Genomic DNA, 18,894 nt, shown 5'->3' with positions numbered 1-18,894 from the left:
GGTGAAATGGATTGATTAACGCGAATCTTTCACGGAAAAACTATAAATTACGTGGCAAATACAGGCTCAAAGATCGCTTCATAGACGAAGATGTTTTTACTTCCTTTCAATACCAAATAGCCTTCTTCTTGCTCCTATCCTTGGTTTACTCGAGTCACTCTCTTGCTTTTGATATCCTTTGTCGTTCAAACTAAATCTATATTGTCCACTAATTATCATTATACGATAATCAGTTTGACTGTGATATACAATAACAAGCTTGATCGTTGTACGGAAAATTCGAGATTGAATTCTACGATGTTGGAGCTTATTTTAATTGATTAGCCCTTTCACTGTTAAACGCGTACGTGACATGTATACATCGAAAAATATAAACCGTTACAGTGTACAGTAATTGCGATGACACACGAAGGACAGTGTATTTCCTGTTTTAAAATCCAGCACACTAGCAGCACTAGCGTACAATAATCGATACGTGAACAACTGTAGCAAAAATCTGTTTATACGATTTTTTCGACAGACAAATGGTTTATACGATTCACATTCAGATAAGTAGATTCAAGCTACAGAAGTTTATTCGATCAAGCATTGTCTAAAATTTCGATCAAGCGAATGGAGTTCGTACAAAGGGAATTCTACCGAACATACGTGCGCTATCGATTATTTTTACTTTAATCTGTAGCAAAGGTCTCGGTTCGTCTAGCCTGCGTCTATCGTTCGTCCACTCCATGAAGCAAACGTTACTCTGAATTATATTTTGCGAATTCTACGACCAAGATGGCGTGATCTGATGGTAACGCGAGCAGCTGACAAACCCACGCGAAACTCGTACTTTCGCCATCGATGAATTACCCCAATCATATTCGTTCATTAGAGAAATAAGAAGCAGCGTGGTCTTGCTACCCTGTTGTTGTTGTTCCGCCATCCGGCGAGAAAAACAAGCGAAGGAGATAGAAAGAGAAAGAGAGAGAGAAAGAGAGGAAAGGAGGGCCCGGCTCGCGGTGGAGGTTTCCTTCTTTCCGCGTGTGGACGTGTTCCAAATGTAGAATTCCTCGCGCGGAGGGCGTGGCGCGCCGGTACGCTTCGTTGTTATTCCGAAATGACGAATCATAATGTATAATGCCCGAGCCTTTTTCCTTCGCGGCGGTGTTGGTGCACGTAGGTGCACCTGTCCGTGAAAGCACCTTTGGTAGTAAAGTGATATGCCGCCTCCTCCCCTCAACCCCGATCTTCTCCCCGTGGTACTATTTCTATCCTCGTCGAACAGGCGAGCCAAGCCGCGTTTCGTTACCTCCTTGTCTCGTTTCCTTCGTTGCCCTCCCTTCCTTCCTTCTTTTCTGCAGCTCTGTTGGTTGGCCCCTGTAACGGGGCCCACAAGCTGGCTGCTAGTACTTACACAGCTTATTCAAATGAAGCCAGGATTGCTCGATGTATCTCGGGACTAACTGGATTCTCAAAATTAAAAAAGGAGAATAGGGGGCTGGTGTGTGCGCGCGTGCGCGCGCGCGCCAGCTCGTGGAACGAGCCCGCCGAAACGAAGAAGCGATTCGAGGAACGCTTTTGCTTCTTTTCTTTCACCGGCAGCTATATGCTTCTCCGATCCTTTCTCACTCTCGTACCCTATCTTCGTACTTGTTCCTCGTCCTCTCTTATTGCGTTTGTTGCGTCCTGCTCGCCACGTTTCTTTGTCTTCGTCTTATAGTCTTATCGTTCCGTTTCTCTTAACGTTCGCCTCGTCATCGTGCCCTTCGCCCGTTTAGCAATCGTTCTTTCTTCGCGCTCGACGACGATTCAAGGAGTGGCGCTGCGACAAACCGAAGATTACAAGTCCTTTACCGGGTGTTGCACCGAAGGCGGAGGTGCGACCAAGTGCACGGAATGGATGACTTAGAGAAACAGTCGAAAATCTTTGTTGGAACTTCCTTTCGAATCTCGTTCCTCCTTTTTTAACGAGCTTGCTGCTTCTCGTAATTGATAGATAACAGATTGCTTAGCGGAACTGCGTTCAGCAGTAAACGTAACACTTTTTATTGTACGCAGGCAACGTTACCGATCGATCAAACGATAAACCTATTTGTCTTCGGTAAAACGGATCTCAAAGTAACAAATGCACATACGTATTTGTTTTCGGTAAAACTTGTCTCCGATCTTAATACACTGTGTGCTTTTTACAAAATCGCCAGAAAAGAGTGTCCTGCAGGAACCTATTTTCCTCTGGAAGATTAGAACGAATTTCGTTTCTGAAACAGTAAGATTCTTCCGAGGACAAGTCTCTCGTCGATTCGCGTTGTACGAAGTACGTATCTTAATCATCGTTATATCGATCCTCTTTTCTAACTTCGAATTCTCACGTTTCGTCAATTAATCACGGATTAAGTTGCTTTTATTCAAAAGGTTCAGTGTAAGGATCGGTACGCTTTATTCTCGAAAAGCCTCGCGTGTCTCTTCTTTCGCACTTATTTTCGCCCACGTTCGAAAGTAAAACTCAGAAACGAACGAAATCCTCGCTTGAATCATCCTAATCCTTCATTCGCGTCTTCCACGTCACAGTAGTCATCAAAATTTCATCGATCCACGATCAATCCTCGCCGTGAAAGCGGACAGAAAGTTCCGCGAACGTTTCAGGCTCAGGTAACGCTTATTTATCTGCGGTTCTGCGGCGAGTTTTCGACGCTGGTCGCCATTGTGTCCTAGGGGCACGCAGCTCCTATTCATCAGTAAGAAATTGCGTAACCGCAAAGCGGAGCAGGAGGCTCCTGTCGTCACATTAAGGACGCATTTAGCGAGTTTTCGGCCCCTAGAAAGGGTCGTGCGTGGAAATCTTATACGTTCTGGCCTCTGGTCCGAACAAAAAAAGGAAAGTAGGGAGCCGGCTACCTTTCGTCTTTCTACGAGCCGAAGATCCGTCCGTTGCGAATTTCACGATCGTCGTCGACACTTGGTGACGCTGGAAATCGGTTCGGAAATCGATCAGGTCGATCGTTTTGTCCCTCCCTGGCACGCCTTCCTTCCTACGTTCTTTAAAAATCCATTCGACGACGTTGTATCGCGTGACTCGTCGCGTCTGCTCAGCTGCTCCCATTGGAAAACGTGTTTGGCCAGCGGATTTCGACTTTGATCGTGGCCCACGAGATCTCGGAGATTCGTAAATGCTAGTCTAGTCTGTTTACTATTAACGTATTTTCTTTCGCTGCGCCTCGACTTTCAAACGATTCGAAGTTCTTCGAGATTACGGAGATTCATTGGGAACCAGTTCGAAGAGTCTCAGATCCCATCGCTGGCTTTAAATCTAAGATTCGTAGTTTTTCAAGACTATGCAGACTCGTTTAGCGTCGTATGAAAGCGTCTCGGATCCTGTCATTAGCGCTGCTTCAGAGTACAACATTTTTCAGCACTGTGCAGATTCGTTTCGACTCGCTTGGGAATATTTCAGGTCCCGACGTTAGCGCCGAATTTAGAAAGCTAGTCTGGCTAAAACGAGCGATCCGCCGGCGATGAGGTAACGATCCGAATGACTCGTGGATTCGCGAAACCGATCGCAATTTAAATTCGAAAGTCTCTTCGTCCGCTCCCGGAACTCCTGCATGGTAAATGACATTTCGTATCGATCACCGTGCTCGATATATACAGGGTGAGGCCACGGGGACCAGGTGCCACCGATCACTCACCGAAACCTTCGTCGTACGAGTTAATTTGTTCCTTTTATCAGATAAAAGCTTCGATTCCTGTCATTATAAAAAAAAACTAGGAAATTCGTAGTCAGCTTGCTACTATAAGATAGATGTTACTTATACAGGATTAATTCGAGTGTTTCACCCTGTATACGTATCTGGGTGATCGAGACGAGATGAAACAGACTTCGATAGCGCACGCACGATGAGAACGCGGAGAGTTTCGATGATTGAGCAACTGGTGGGATCGAATAAATCATTCGAGGCTAGCGCAATCGCGAGCTATGCCTTCGCTGGCTTCCAGAATTCTGACGAAAGCCGTGTGAAAAATTTGGCAGTTGGAAATCGATCATCCATATGCACCAAAATGGAGAAATTTTGAAATAGAATTATAATATTCTGGAAAGGATAATTCAGGAAAATTGATAAAATTAATCTCAATGTTAAGAAAGTTCATCGCCTGTAAAATATATATATCACGAAGGAAATTGGTACGAAGAGATAAAGGGCAGCGAAATACTGCAAACATCGAAAGAAAGATAGTGCACTTTCCGCAGCTTCGTGTTCTTTTTCTTCTCTTTATCCTTTCGTGTATCTTCCATTGCGAAAATCATTTACATATCGTTAAGCTTCTTATTTTCCACCATTATCTGTGGAGATTCCAAAAATTACCTGACTCGACCGAAAGCACTGTCTATTCTAACAGAAATACTATGGAAATTCCACGTATTTTTGTCGATGTATTAGTCACGATAATTAACTAAATCATATAAAGTAATGTACCTACGTAAAAAATCTACTAGTCACAAATGCAAGATGAAAATGGCTAAAACCACCTCTAACGTATCTAAAAATCCTCTCACGCCTTAATCATTCCTTCACAGCCATTCATCAACGAAACATCCGGCGTGAAACGATAACGCCGCGGGTCACGATTAATTTCCCAAAGATCGCTTCTTCTTTCGCTGGATATGTTTGCTGGTGGTTGCAGTGGCTGTGTATCCGGTCCGCGGCCTGCAGACGCAACAGTTTCTGCTGGTGGGGCACGTTTTACGGAGAAACGAGTAAGCATAATATTGATATAGCCGGTGCGCGAGGCGACGTTGATATCGTTCGAGCGATACCACCATGGTCGCTGTCCGGCCAACCCGTAGGGTTCCATTCGTCCTGACGGCGCTCTCGTCCATGCGATCCCTGGAAACTCACCGGGGGCTTCCCTTCGCCCTTTGCCGCGCTCGTCTCGCATCGCCAGCAAGCTGGAGCCCCTTTTCTGTCGGACCCCGAAGGCCCAGATAACGCGAGCATGTGGCGTGGGCGAGCAACCGTACGCTCCGATGCGGTTCGGATTTCTGCAATTGCACGCTCACCTTCTTCTACGTTTCGCCTTCGGTATTTTTCTCCCAGAGTATTCTTCTTCGTTCCTGATCCTCTTCGTCGCCGCGTCCTTCCACGCACGCTCACTGTGTGAGTCAGGATAGATGGAAACCTCGTCACTTTGATCATCATTGGAAATAGTAGATTTTAATTTGGTTGCATCGATATGATTCTGAAAAGTGATTCGATATTTTGCCACTTTGGTGATCGTTGGGTGTTGAAATTTCAGATATTGGAAAGTATCGGTTATTTGGGTTAAACGTTGAATTTTTAAGTAGAGTAGGTTTCGTGTAATTTCGTGGAATATTACGTAGCTGAAAAGGAGCATAATTTGATGATTTGTTAATCATTGGATGAAGTTTGAGTAGAGGGGTATCGAAAAGCATCAGTTGTCTGGGTTAAACGTTGGGTTTTTAAGCAGAAGGTGTTAGCGTTTTAAGTTAGAACAGTATATTTAATAGTACATAGTATATAGAATATTTTCTCACCTTGATGATCATCGAACGTTGAAATATAAAGTACTAAAAGGTATTTGCCAATTGTTCCATTCAACTAGAATAGATCGCCTTTTTTCAATTTTTCGGTGGTTAATTTCAAGACGCATTATTGGAAAAGATTCGCAATTTGACATTTTGTTGCTTCAACGATCGGTGGATGTCGAAGTTCGAGATGCTCAAAGGTATTTATTGCAGGAACTTTTAAGTAGAATAGGTTACAGCGTTAATTCCAAGGAGCATTACGTACTAAAAGAGGCACGCGATAATCTTGTGGCTAGGTATAATGAAACGGTCGAGCCGACAAAAGCACCTGGCCGCAACAATATCCGCGTTGGTAGCTTCTGCGGCTGCACCAGGTGGGACTGGCAGGTCACTCGACGGGTCAGTTTCTAAGGGACACGGATTACTTCACCTGTCTGAGTGACCAGGGCCTTGTCGATTGTCAGGACACTGCGATAAGTCGACAGGTAATCGTCTTTGATTCCATAGCCGATTCTCTAGTCTTTATGGTAATTAAAATTAAACGTTTCGAAGGTAGAATTACCTGTATCGTCATAGAAATGTTCTACAGTCGCTGTCGATCATTTTAGTACACGCAGATTGCAGGATATTTCGTCAGAAGGCGACCTATCGTCGAACGCGAGAAACGCATTGTTCAATTTAAAATTCTCTTTTTTCTAAAATGGTTTTCACTCGGTCAATAAAAAGTACAGTGGATTAAATCGACTTCTCAGGTACTCGCGCAACATCGACAAGTTCTGCCGGCAGTTTTCCTGGAGAGTGTCCGAGCGATTGAAAAATCTCGCACCTCTCAGACGCAGAATCCGACCTGTTAATAACCCAGACGGATCATAAGTCAGCCGGGTGTCTACCTGCGGCGCGACATTTCACGCGGCCTGTTCTCGGGCAGGTACAATGCAGGAGGCGGTTGCCCACACAGAGCCCCAGCTTACACATCCGCCGAGCGATGTAAACTCGCTCGGTCAGTATAAAGTCCTCCGGTACTGTTCGCGATGGCGACAAGGCCAACGCTCGTATTTCAATTCGCCGTGAGTCGAATTCGAGTCACGGCTCCCTATCTATGGCGCTCGATAACGGAATTCTTTCGCCATTATCGCTCAATCTGTCCGCTTCGATGTGACACGCCGAAAGAGAGACAGAGAGAAAGAGGTTCCGGTCCCGGTGTTCCGGTATCGGAATCGATAACCTCCGCAATCGTTGGAAATTTCGTGAATTACTGGCCCATTGTTTAAATCTCCTATTGGGAACTTTTGGAACGTTCGTATAAGTTGTTACAGCGAATGAGTTTCGAGATAACATAAATCAAGTTAGATACTTGTTACCGGTGAAAGAAATGCAATGTTCCTTTGAGACATGTATATCTATCTAGAAGTATTAATCACGTGGACCAGGATATAGGAAGCTGAGCCAATGGTTGGGCAAAAGTAAATCTATTTCTATTTTGGAAATTCAAAACCATGCAGGCTAGTCATTTGGTAATTTACTGTCCTCTAAAAAAAGAAAAATAAAAAAAGGAAGAATAGGGATTAAGAAGTAAGCGAATATAATACAAATAAGTAAATAAAAGGAATTTCAAACAAATTGCGTCTTGGAAAAATTTATATTCGATTTTCTATCGTAACATGTTGACGAAGTTTCAAAATGTTTTATATAACCCACATTGTTAAAGGGTTTCTATAACTAAACTAAACCTACGCGTAATCGAGAGAATGTTACTCCATATGAATAAATAAACTCTGCACGAACTATGTACATTTTTAAGATGCGCAAACACATGCGGTGACAATGGAGCGGAAGAAAGTGGAGCACGTGTGTACCAACGGGCCACAATTCATTTCTCAAAGCGATGCAAAGCGGATGCTACTTAGCATGCCCGTCCCACGGAAGCGGTTCATTGATCATCGAACAAGCTCCGTGCTTCTATTTAAGCCGAGCTGCTTTCGTTGGCAAAAGTTACCCTGCGCCATCGTAATCGGCACATGCGCCAATTGGCAGCTGCCATTTTCGTAATGAATCGGCAACCCGAGATGTCCTTCGCTGATTTATCGGCTGATTAGCATAGGATGCTGGGTTCGCGTGGGGTTCCATCGGGTACACGCATCCACGCGTACACGCATCCTTTGAATTCGGCGCCTCGATTTGATAACGAAAGTGTGCCATTTCGAAAAATGGCTGATTCTTCGTGAGAAAATTGTTGCTAAGAGAATGCTTATTCCTCCGGTGATGAATTTCTTCGTAGCAAACGTTGACACTTCAACTGCGTTGATTTGATACTTTCTCACGAGGATGTAACGTGACACGTTGACAACGATCAGAAAAATTTGAAGATGAGGAATTAGCAACGGTTTATAATTAATGTCCTTATCAAAGCCTGTCTCGAATTCGAAAAATTGAAGTATTCATAACGCTGTGATAAACTATTGCCGATTTCTTAAATAAAAGCTCTGTCAAAATTGAAGGAATTCGTCTTACGATTCGCCGTTGCTCGAAAAGCTTCCTATCGTTTGAATAATTTAAGATCGATCTGAGAGATTATTGATATTCCGATTTTATCTGAAGAAATTATTCTATTACTCGCCACTTTATTCGTGCACGATTCTCTCGTCTCATTTTTCGTAGGATTGAAACAAATGTTCCTGTCTTTCGGTCTTCCATTACATCGACTCGTTTCGAGTAAAATTCACTTATCGCGGATAAACGTACGTCCGGCATGATTCGATTAACGCGGAACCGTGGCTCGCAGCGACGACGTCAGACATCGGCGATCGATTTATCTCGCGAGGTGCGAACGCCGCAGCCGTGTTCCCGTTAAGCAACAATTTATCAACCGACCACGGCGTTAATGTATTCGTAAAAAGGCGCGCAGCTGCTGCCGATGGCAGCGTGTCGCACAATGAAGCAACATCGCGCAGGGGTAGATTCGTGCGAGACGATTTTTCTCGTGCTATATAACAAAAAGGCGAAACCTAGAAAACGTAGGATGAGAGACAGACAAGGACAGAGGCGAGAACGAAAAAAAAGGGAAAAAGGAAAAAGAAAGAAAGGAGACAAAAGGTGAAGCGCAACGAGATGGGGTGGCGCGGGGTTTTCAATCGACAATCAATGAAGCGCGTCCGCGGGATTAAAGGTCCAATGAAGAGAGATAGATCTAGATTCGCGGTACTGGCTGAGCCAATCGGATCTGGTTCAAGGAACCCCGGGGACCGCGGCTGTATTTGCAATGCAAAGCAGGCGACCGTGCGTCGTAGCTACCGACGAACGAGGACCCCGCACACGCCATACGTCCTCTTCCTTCGAAAGGCCTGCTTCTCTTTGTCGCTCCACGACACATGGCTACGTTCGATTATTTAGATATGCAGATGATCCCGCGGAAAGACCGACCGGTACACGAAATATACTGGGATCCCCGACATCGACAGAGACGGAGAAAAGTGGGAAATTGCTGTCCTCTTCAATTTTAAATCGTTATATAGATGTGTGTTTCTGTGTGTTTGTGTATATATATTTGTTGGCGAAATGTTTGTTTAAATTGTCTATATATATTCGAAAATGTGGGTTGCGAAATTGTGAGATCAACGAAGCCATTGAGAGAATTTTGCGGAATTTTGATCCAGTACACGGATGCAGGCGATGGGAAATAGAAAAATTTCTTTCCTTTCGAATAATAAATTTTCTGAATAGTTTCTTAGAATGATAGATTTCTTGGATCTCTTACAGATGCTTGAGAAATATAATTGCGATGCTGTGAGATCGACGAAGTGATCGATACGTTTGGGCTAGGTGAATCTGCTAAACAGATTTATCCAGCTCGTAATAAAATTGTTCTCGCGAATCAGCTTCGACATCGTCGAATTTTCCCTAATCTTCTCTCTGATGATCACAGATATTCATTATGTATATGATATATCGAGTATATTTCTTAGCAATCTTCACAGTATTCTCACATCTGAGTTCAATTTACGAAATGAGAGAGAAAATGTCTGTGTGTAACTAACGCGAACCGAATAAGAAGGGGTTGCTACCCCCTCTTCACGAGGACAACCCACTTCCAACGGAGGGATCCCATTGTTGGCCAGGAATTTGCATGTCGTCGCACTTTCCGACGCGTGTTCATGGAAGGGCTTGTTCCTGGCGAGGAGTACGGGCGTAAAGTTATCCCCACCAGGCGAAGGGATGCTCATTTTTCGGGCATATGCGCGCGTACTCTGGTCTCGATCGTCGTATCACCGGGGTTCCATCGGCGGGTGTCATCGACACCAACCTCTACCCTACGTGGTCGACTTCAGGAGCGATTTTCTTGGTGATTTATCGTCCTTGGCTCCGTAGCTCGTTTACATATCGTTTCGAGCCGCTCCTTCTCCCTCCCGGTGACACGCGTGTCAGCCAGCGATTTGCAGTTTCGCAACGTTGTCCCCTTTCCTCGCGGACAGTCGATCCTTCATTGCAGTTTAGCGTCCAGAAAATTATAAGCTTACTTTGATAGTTAATATACTTTGGATGTTTACTTCAAGTTATTTTTGGCGGTATTTAATCATCTTTTTGGCTTTGAAGATGTTCTAAATTGTATTGGTTCGACCGAAATCATTGGCTAACTCGTTCGTTTTAGTTTATTATATTTGTTTCGACGTATGAAAAATAGGACATTCTCTTAGACCTAAATTTGGCAATATAGAAACAGTTTTTGAATGAAAATGATCTATTACCTATCGTTACAAAATTGTAAATAATAAAGATTTATTTCTGATTCGAGGTAAAACAGAGACGGTTATCAATTGTTAGATGAAGAATTTTCAATTAACAGCCGGAAGATTTGCTCGAGTGTATAATAGGAATAAGGCTAACGTCATAGTCGGCGCTCTTTACCCGCGTTGACAATTAAAACGCATTTATTGCCGGCAATTTGCTAATCATCGGGTAAAGTAAATGCTGGGCAATATCGTGGACGAGATACCGCTATAATTACATAAACGAGAAAGAGAGGCGAGGCAGCGCGCACACGGCTTTATCATTTTCTTTTTTCACTTTTGTTCGTTCTTCAAGCTCGGCCGATATTCTTCTCGTTTTTTCCTTCCCTTTCCGCCGGATTCGTCTTCACCCAGCGTGTCGACTGTCTCGATTATCGATCGACCACCTTGACGACGGCTTGGGAATTAATTGGGACGACCTCGTTAGCGGCGGATATCGACGACCATCGAGAAAGAGATCCCGAGGGTTTTCGTTTGCACCCGTAAAAAAATCTTGCTCTTTTATTTGGCCAGGTAGGGAGCCGCGCCAGCGCTCGGCGCAGCTGCTCGAATCGACTTTATTGAAAAAACCATGGCCGGATATTTTTTTTCCTTCGTCGTTAAGAACGTTGGAATATTTCTTGTCCGATTACTCGAAAGTGTGACTTTTAGTAGTCGAATCGATTAGATGAATAATCCAGATAAAGAAGGTTCGAAAATTATCCTTGAACGCCGCAGACTGCATTAATTCTGACTCATATTTATTTCCAGATTATTACGCTATTATCTTCTTATTATTATTCCATTATTCGAAATTTCTAATTTATCTCCTTTCGGAATTCCTCAGTTAGATTCTACAAAGAAATTCTACTCTTTATATGCAACAGGATTTACATAAAATTCGCTATCTTTTTATTTCGTTACGTAAAAATGTAGAACAAAATGTTGTACAAATTTTAATGCAACAATGTTTCTCGAAGATGGTGTCAAAGATGCTCTATCTCTATGATAGAGGTGCCTCTAACGTTTGAGACGATATATTTATGATTCATCGGCATAATGATGCAGCTTCTACCAAACAACAAAACTCAAGCGAACCGTATCTTGTCAAAAAGAGCCTGAATAATCTTCGTCTGAATAAAATTCAGGGAAATCGATCGAGTCGTGAGGCAAGAAGAACTGAGATATCAAAAGCCCGGTCGGACTGCATCGCCTGTATAATTACGATTCGCTGATTCGTGTTAGCGAATCGTATCCTCGGGTGGCGGGCGCGCGCGCGCGCGCGCTTGCACTGGCAAAAACGTGGCGCGTTGAAACGAAGGAAGAAAGGGAACGGGTGGCCGGGAGAATAGAGTTGTAAAGCGAACGACGAGAGCTGCCAGTTTTTCCGAACGTGTTTCCTCCGTGGACTCGTGCAGCAGCTCGTGTAGATCGTTCCGATGCACGCACACCAACGGATGCACGTTCCTCCGCACGACACGGTAGACGTTGGTGGTTTTATCGCGCTATAAAACAATCGTAGGGTGTCTCGTAATGATCGCGGAAACTTTTATAGACAGGGCGAAGGCCTACGGAGGCCTGTGCGTTTTGTAAATCTAAGTACCCACGGTGATTTTAATGAAACGTCCGCTTTAAACGAATAAACGACAATAAGAAGCGTTCGAAGTAACAGATTCAAATTTCGGAAGTGCAATCAGTAGGAGCGTACCGGATACTCGGAACGTTCAAATTAAACCCACCCTTTCGATGATTGCGCTGCACCTCCACTCGACGAATCGCAATTTATCACTGTGAAAACCTGGAAGATCGATACCGTGGCTTCCGTCGCTCGCAGCAGCTGAAGAACGCTTTCTAAATCATCTTCGTACTCCGGCCAATAATTTATAAAAGTCTATCAAGTTTTTCCCGATGTCTATCTGCTCTTTGTGGTTGAAACGGCCTCGTGGGAATAAAGTCGGATAAGGAGGGGGAATAGAGTCGTAGAGCTGCCAGTTTTTCCTCGGGTCGTGCTTCTAGCGGCTGATCCTCGCGTGGACACAGCCTATCTTTTCTTCATCTTCCACCGTCCCCTCTCTCTCTCTCTCTCACTCTCTCTTTCTCTCTTCCTTTCTTTCTGGCATGCTTCTCTCCACGAGACGCGTACGTGTGCGTGTCCACGAAGGGAGGAGACACGCGTGCACACGGCCGACTTGGAAGCGCGAACGCGAGGGGGACACGCGCTAACCTGGAACGTCCCGTGCATACGAGATCGTCGAACGTTTTCACGAACACGTCCTCGCCTTCTGTACACGTAATAACCGCGAGATATCGAGAAAGATCTTGTCATCGCACCTTCCCGAACGCTTGTCCGTGTGTCAGCCGATGAAGATGATTTGTCAATCTCCTGACCCTTCGCGAAAATGACGATGTGATTAAGTGGGATACGCGGCGCTATCTTTGCGTTGTAAAACCAGATTTTTTTATGGATTCAGTAGAAGTGCTGTCTTAAGAAATGTCTGTTTCGTTAGCGGGCTCTGGACGATGAAAATGGACTATCCAATTTCGTTTAAAGTATGTACACGATAAATTTGAATGTATGTGCACTGTATGCACGAATTGATTTACCACATTCAGTGATTACAATATCATTTGTAAATTGCGGATCTCCATGTATTCATAGGAAATTTGAAAGCGCAGAATTGCATAGATTGCGCATAATATGAAAGGATATATGAAATAACCAAATTGTATGCTGTCTGCAATACCCGGCCGTAAAACAATTTTCTATCGAGATTCTACTGTTTTAATTACAAAACTCCGCGATCTAATCATTTGTCTTCCCATCGATATCGTCAAGATTTTCTTACAATTAGCGTTACGTTCTGGACGAGAACGTTTGTTTATCGAGTGAAGTAGGTACTACGTATCGGTGCCAGCCGTCTGGCTTCAAGAGCGACAATAACGAGATGTTACCCTAATTTTGTTAGTCTGGAAAATATTCTAGTTGAGGACTTCTCGGTTTCCCACGCGGTGGGAAAGTTACTTGGGGGAAATTGTTCCGCCTATTTGGGCCTTTGGCAAACATAGGCGACAACAGCTTCGAAGGGTTGCACCAAAGTACTCGATCAACATTGCGTAATTCCTTAAGCAAATTAGCTTCTCGCCACTTAGAAACCGCTTCTCAGTTTCACAAGTTCAGCTGTGAAGTCAGTTTTCTACAATAATCCAAGGTGAGCACATGTACAATAGTACAGGTTAGAGAATAAAAAGATTCAAGAACTCCTCGGAAAAAGTATGTTTATTAGATTTAAGATGACGAAAGTAATTCACAGATTTAATTTTCTCTTTTTTTAAAAACCTTACCGTAAACGTGGAATTATAGACCTTTTTGGAAAGTTAAATAATCAATAATTCTCTTATATACGTACGCGATGCATAGATTAATTTAGCAATTATCTAACACTAACATTTGTCTTTCCATCAATACTTTATAAGTTTTTTTAAGAATTCTTAGGAATTATTAAGAAAATTAAATTTCCTTTTTACTTTAAAAGTCTTTTAATATAAGCATAAAATATTGAAGATTTACTACAATAATAACAGATTAACAAAAAGAGTAACAACTAAGAATCGTCTCATTTCATCTTTCCAGTCTCGCACTACGTATCAAATTCATCGATCAATCTACGTTTGTCAATTACAACCTTTTTTGTCCTCCCAATATTCACCAATATTTTACAAAGTCGATCAATACAACTTTTTCTACGCAAAATCTACCGGAACATACATTTACTCGATTATTTTTACTGGAATAGCAATACCGCGTGCTTCAAATTATATAATTCGTGTATTTCTTTCTAATTGTAGGAAGAAAGCCGAAAGAAAGCCGAAGTAAACCGAAGACGGTCGTCGGAAATAATATTAGAAATTCGTCGTTAAACGACGCAGCGAATAACCTTCGGGATAGGTCGTCGATTTTCGCGACGTTACGTTTCAGTTTGCGATCGGTTATCGTGCGTGACGGGTCGCGTTATTAAATTCGTTCGCGTATATCCTAATCCTCGGTGTTGCTTTTAGGAATCTTTTCGATCCGATTCTATTGTGCATCCTCGTCGACCAGCGCAGAAACGGTGACCATCCAGGCGATGCAATCACGGACACCATATCAGCATGGTAAGTGAGATTTGTTGATATATTATACGGTGGAGAATGCCACCCTCTTGGTGTCCAATATGGCGGCATGTTATTGCACTAAGGCGTCGACATTGTATCGTTGCGAAATTCGATGTTTACTATCGCGCCTTTTAACGATTACAAATACGAATTTGTGAGATATGTTTCCGTGGTCTTAGAATTCAATATTTTTTCAGGAGATTTGTTAATAAGGATAGAGGTTTATTTTTAAAGGATGCGATTAGATATTAACTTACGTGATAAGTATAATGTGGACCCTTGCGTGTATTTATGACAACTTTAAAAATACAAACTGGAGTACCGATTATAATTCGTAGTAAGCGAAATAAATTTTGTTGGCTCTGTTCGGAAAAATGTGAAATTGCATAAAAACCCGCAGTTTGGTTTCCATATTTTTAGGGATTTCGAATGTCTAACTAACTCTTTCACGGTGTAATAAAATGAAGATGAATTCAGAGTGAAAATAATTAGTAAACGTATTTCTTTGTCATTAAGATGTCGTGTATTTCTGAATTCTTTCGCACTGTAATTCGCCAATAATTGTAACGAATTGACGATATGTTATAGATTTCTCTCTTACAATTTTACAATTTTCAAATGATTCTGTGAATTCACATTTGCTTTATTGTTAAACCTGTTACTCTGTTTCCGAAAAGAATTTATCAATGCTGATAATTTGTAATTGTGGGTTTGTAAAATTTCATTAATAACGTTAATTAAACCGTACTCTGATACAAAAACTAGATATTTTTATTTTTCTATAAGATTAATAATAATAAGATTAACAATAGCGTTAGATACGATACATTTAAAGCGTGAAGCTTATAATACTATACTTGACAGTTTACTATGATTTTTCTTACGCTACGAAAGAGTGAAGTATTTTAAAAATTATTAAATCCCGTAGTTATCGTAAAATATATCAAGCGCGTTTTCACACCGTGTACAATGAAATTCACGGTGCGCATAATAGAACGTTTAATACCACACTGTGTACGAGCAAATAAAAATGATTTTAATGAGCTGATAATATTCCAGAACGAAATCAGTAGCCGAACAGCTACCATCTTGATAGAACAGAACGGTATCGCGTGGGTGGTTCCGGCGTTGCGTTCTCGAGTTATCGCGATTTAATCGAACGCGAATTACACTGGTTATTGAGCGATCTTTAAGAACCTAAGTCTTGGCAGATCTTGTTTGTTATTGCTGTCCTTGGAGGCGGCCTGATAACGTGGTCAATAGTCGATACACCGTCGAGGTTGTAATTTGTGTAATGGTTGGATTCCTAGAAATGGAACCACTTTCCAATTCGTCGAATCCTATACGAAAACTCTCAAATAGCTTGTTTATTATACCAAACCTGTGAACCGAGAACCACCAGTTTGACACAAATAAATTGTATATTCTTTTAGTCTCTATGTTTTCTGTGGTTCGTTTTCGATTTAATTTTATGGAGATATTACAAAAGTTTTATGGGAATCGTAAAGTAGAAAACCGCATATTTCTGTAATTAAGACGAGAAGAAAAATACGAAGAATTTTAATTCTTACTTAATTATTCAATTATTTATAGTTTCCAGCTTGGAAAAAATAAATTGTATGCTTTCTAATCTCTGTGTATTCTGCGGTTCGTTTTCGTTGACGTAATCTTATGGAGATTTTACAAACATTTTGTGGAAATCGTATAGTAGGAAACTGGATATTTCTGCAATTAGGAGAAAAATATGAAAGGTTTCAGTTATTATTTAATTCTCAAATTATTTATGTACTTTCAATAATTATTACAATAGCCATTTAATTATTTCTGTACAATTAAGTAATCTCGTTTAAATACTCGTACAATCTTTTCGTTGTAATTCATTTCAGTGAAAAATCATTTCATTTATTGAAACAAGATAAAGATTCGTTAACATTAGAATTAATGTAAATTCCAACGAGGGAATTCGTGAAACAATTTGAAACAGAATTTTCCTCTAAAAAAATAAGTATTCGTAAATCATGAAAACTTTTTATTTCGTATCATTAGACCAATTTTCATCTATACTGGTAACAATTTCTCAAAGTCAACGCCCTTCTAAGCCCTCAAAATTCAATGTCAAGTACATGAATCGTTTCGTACACGAAGGCCTCGGAACCAGTCGCTTCTGGAACTCAAATAAACTCGCATACATCGCAATAAACGTTCATCCACATGTTGGTACGTCCGTGGCACACGCAGGTGGGTGCGTGCCAGTGTGTTCTGCGTTCCATTGTCGCCGATGTGTTGAGCATGAAAGAGGCGTGTTGATTCGCGTGCTCGTATCGTCATTCCAACCCAGTGTATCCCAATTCCTTCCAACCAACTCCTCTCTATCTACATCTAAAAAATGCTGAAAATCCCGAGACCTCGTTCCCTACATCCTTAAACGTGTCCTTAGAATATAGTTATTAAAGCACTGTGATCGTTAGAGATCTCCTTTGGACAAATCATCTATGTAACTCATATTTCTTGAACAATCAACCCCGTTAAAAGGTTTTATCTGGTAGAAAGTTATAAAAGTGTTATAGTAACTGGTAGCGATACAGCTCCATCCAGGTAGCATCGATAGTCTCCAAATCAGAAATAAATTCTACGAGTGTTTTCGAATAACAATTAGATAGAATATTCGGTACGCGTCCAATAATTTTCCTCAGGAGGTAAATACGTGTGTACGTACGTGTATACACATTAGTGTACAGCCAATGAGGTCAAAAGTTTAGGATCATTATACGTTTTATTGAATCTAAGGATTTAAAAGATATGTCAGCTTTATAATTTTGTTTCGTTAGGAAGAGTTCAGACAAGTGTCTGTATGTGAATTTCCCTATTTTTTAATAAATTCATACGTTACAGGATTCTAAGAAATATGTGAGAGGAAAAATTCTCAATTTTAGAATGACACATAAAATGATTTTTAGTTTAGAGTAGAAGGTTTGGAAAATAGAAGGAAATTGGTCGTTTCATATGCGTGTAACACGATCTGATAATGATAAAATTAGGGAATGCATTATCGTACAGTTAGAGAAGCGATTGCAACTTTTGACCCATATATATAGCGTATATTCTGTAGGAAATTCTTCTTAGAATTTATTTCTTCGAATGAAATCTTCACTTGTTTAAGATGTTTAGAATTCTTTGCAAATATTCTTCTCCCGGTAATTAATCCAATAAAGTGGAAATTCATGGCCGGTTAGTGACGACTAATACTACTGCGCATCTGGACTCCAACGTATTCCTGTAAATTACTCGTATTGTTCTCTCAGTATGACAAAATAACGCCACAAGCTGTGGTTAGTTAACAAAGCGCTATTGTATCTTCTTACTCTTTAGAAATTCAAAGCCACAGTAATATTACCAAAACAGGAACAAACATCGTTTTCTGCCTTATTCAACTGCTTCAATAACCAAGCAAATTAGATGCCAATCCACGACCAGTTAATAAAACACCGATGTACCTGTTAGCTGTTTACGAATTCACGGTAATGTTAGGCATAGTAATGTTGTCAAAACGAAAGCGTTGACACGCGTGAAAAGGCGGCTGTCTACACCCAATCAATCTCGATGCACGTTGCAATCGTTGCATCGGGCTCAGGCAATCGCATTGTCGTCCCTGAGACCGGGTCTATTCCCCGTTGGCCTACTCGGTATTCAATTTCAACCGGCTGCAATTTGTCCGTCGCGAAATCGTCGTCCGGCGACCGAATGCAACTTGGGTTGCGTTCACCGAAAAAGGTCACGGTTTTTCGCAAACTGTCTCGCCTCGGTCGCCGCGTTTTCCCTCCTACCAATCGATTTCCACAAAAGAAACACGACAGGGCACGCGCTCGCTGATAGAGTATGATACCTGCATTCCATCGGTTGCAACATGTGTGTCATACGAGACGTGCTTTGATTTTCTATCGTTTCGATCGGATCGCCGTGACTTATTTACGGCTCGCGGAGCCCGCGCCCTCGGACAAGCCGTAAAACGGAATTAATGAGCCGAGTTTAAGCTGATTTTCAACAGTCCCCGGCGCTACCAGCGTTTTTCTCTCGCATCGGCTGGATTCCAGTTTCAGTTCCGTTTTGCTTCCACTTAGCTCATATCGAAAATCCTCCCCAAATATGTTTTTGTTTTTTAATCGATGTTTAACGACTCCCATTTGAGATAAACGAAGCTTTTACGTGTGTTTTTCATGATTTATCTATATGCTTGGTAGTTGGTGACACGGTAAAGCAGGATAATTTGGCTGGGTGAAACTTCAGCATATGTTGAAATTGAACTTTGAACTTTGTATAGAATAATCATCGTGCGTTATGAAATATTGTTAACCTTTAATGTAATAATATCGCGCGCCGTAGGTTCAACGAGGAAAGACATCAGAAACGAAAAAATGACTGAATCCTGTAATAGGATCGAATAAAAATTTCAGACCT

General features: G+C 41.8%; 1 protein-coding gene across 2 annotated transcripts in view; it reads left to right on the top strand.

Annotated features, from left to right (window-relative positions):
• Positions 1-14,343: 14,343 nt before the first annotated feature.
• LOC138186964 (zinc finger protein castor homolog 1) overlaps positions 14,344-18,894 on the top strand; it is a 162,608-nt gene continuing 158,057 nt past the window's right edge. For both annotated transcript variants that reach the window (XM_069127324.1, XM_069127321.1), the window contains exon 1: positions 14,344-14,439. The gene's annotated coding sequence lies outside the window, so the exon portion shown is untranslated. The remainder of the gene's footprint in view (positions 14,440-18,894) is intronic.

The sequence above is a fragment of the Bombus flavifrons genome, chromosome 14 (genome assembly GCF_040668555.2).
Source record: "Bombus flavifrons isolate JBK064 chromosome 14, iyBomFlav1_principal, whole genome shotgun sequence".
Lineage (NCBI taxonomy): Eukaryota > Metazoa > Arthropoda > Insecta > Hymenoptera > Apidae > Bombus > Bombus flavifrons.
This window is presented reverse-complemented; position numbering and strand designations above follow the sequence as displayed.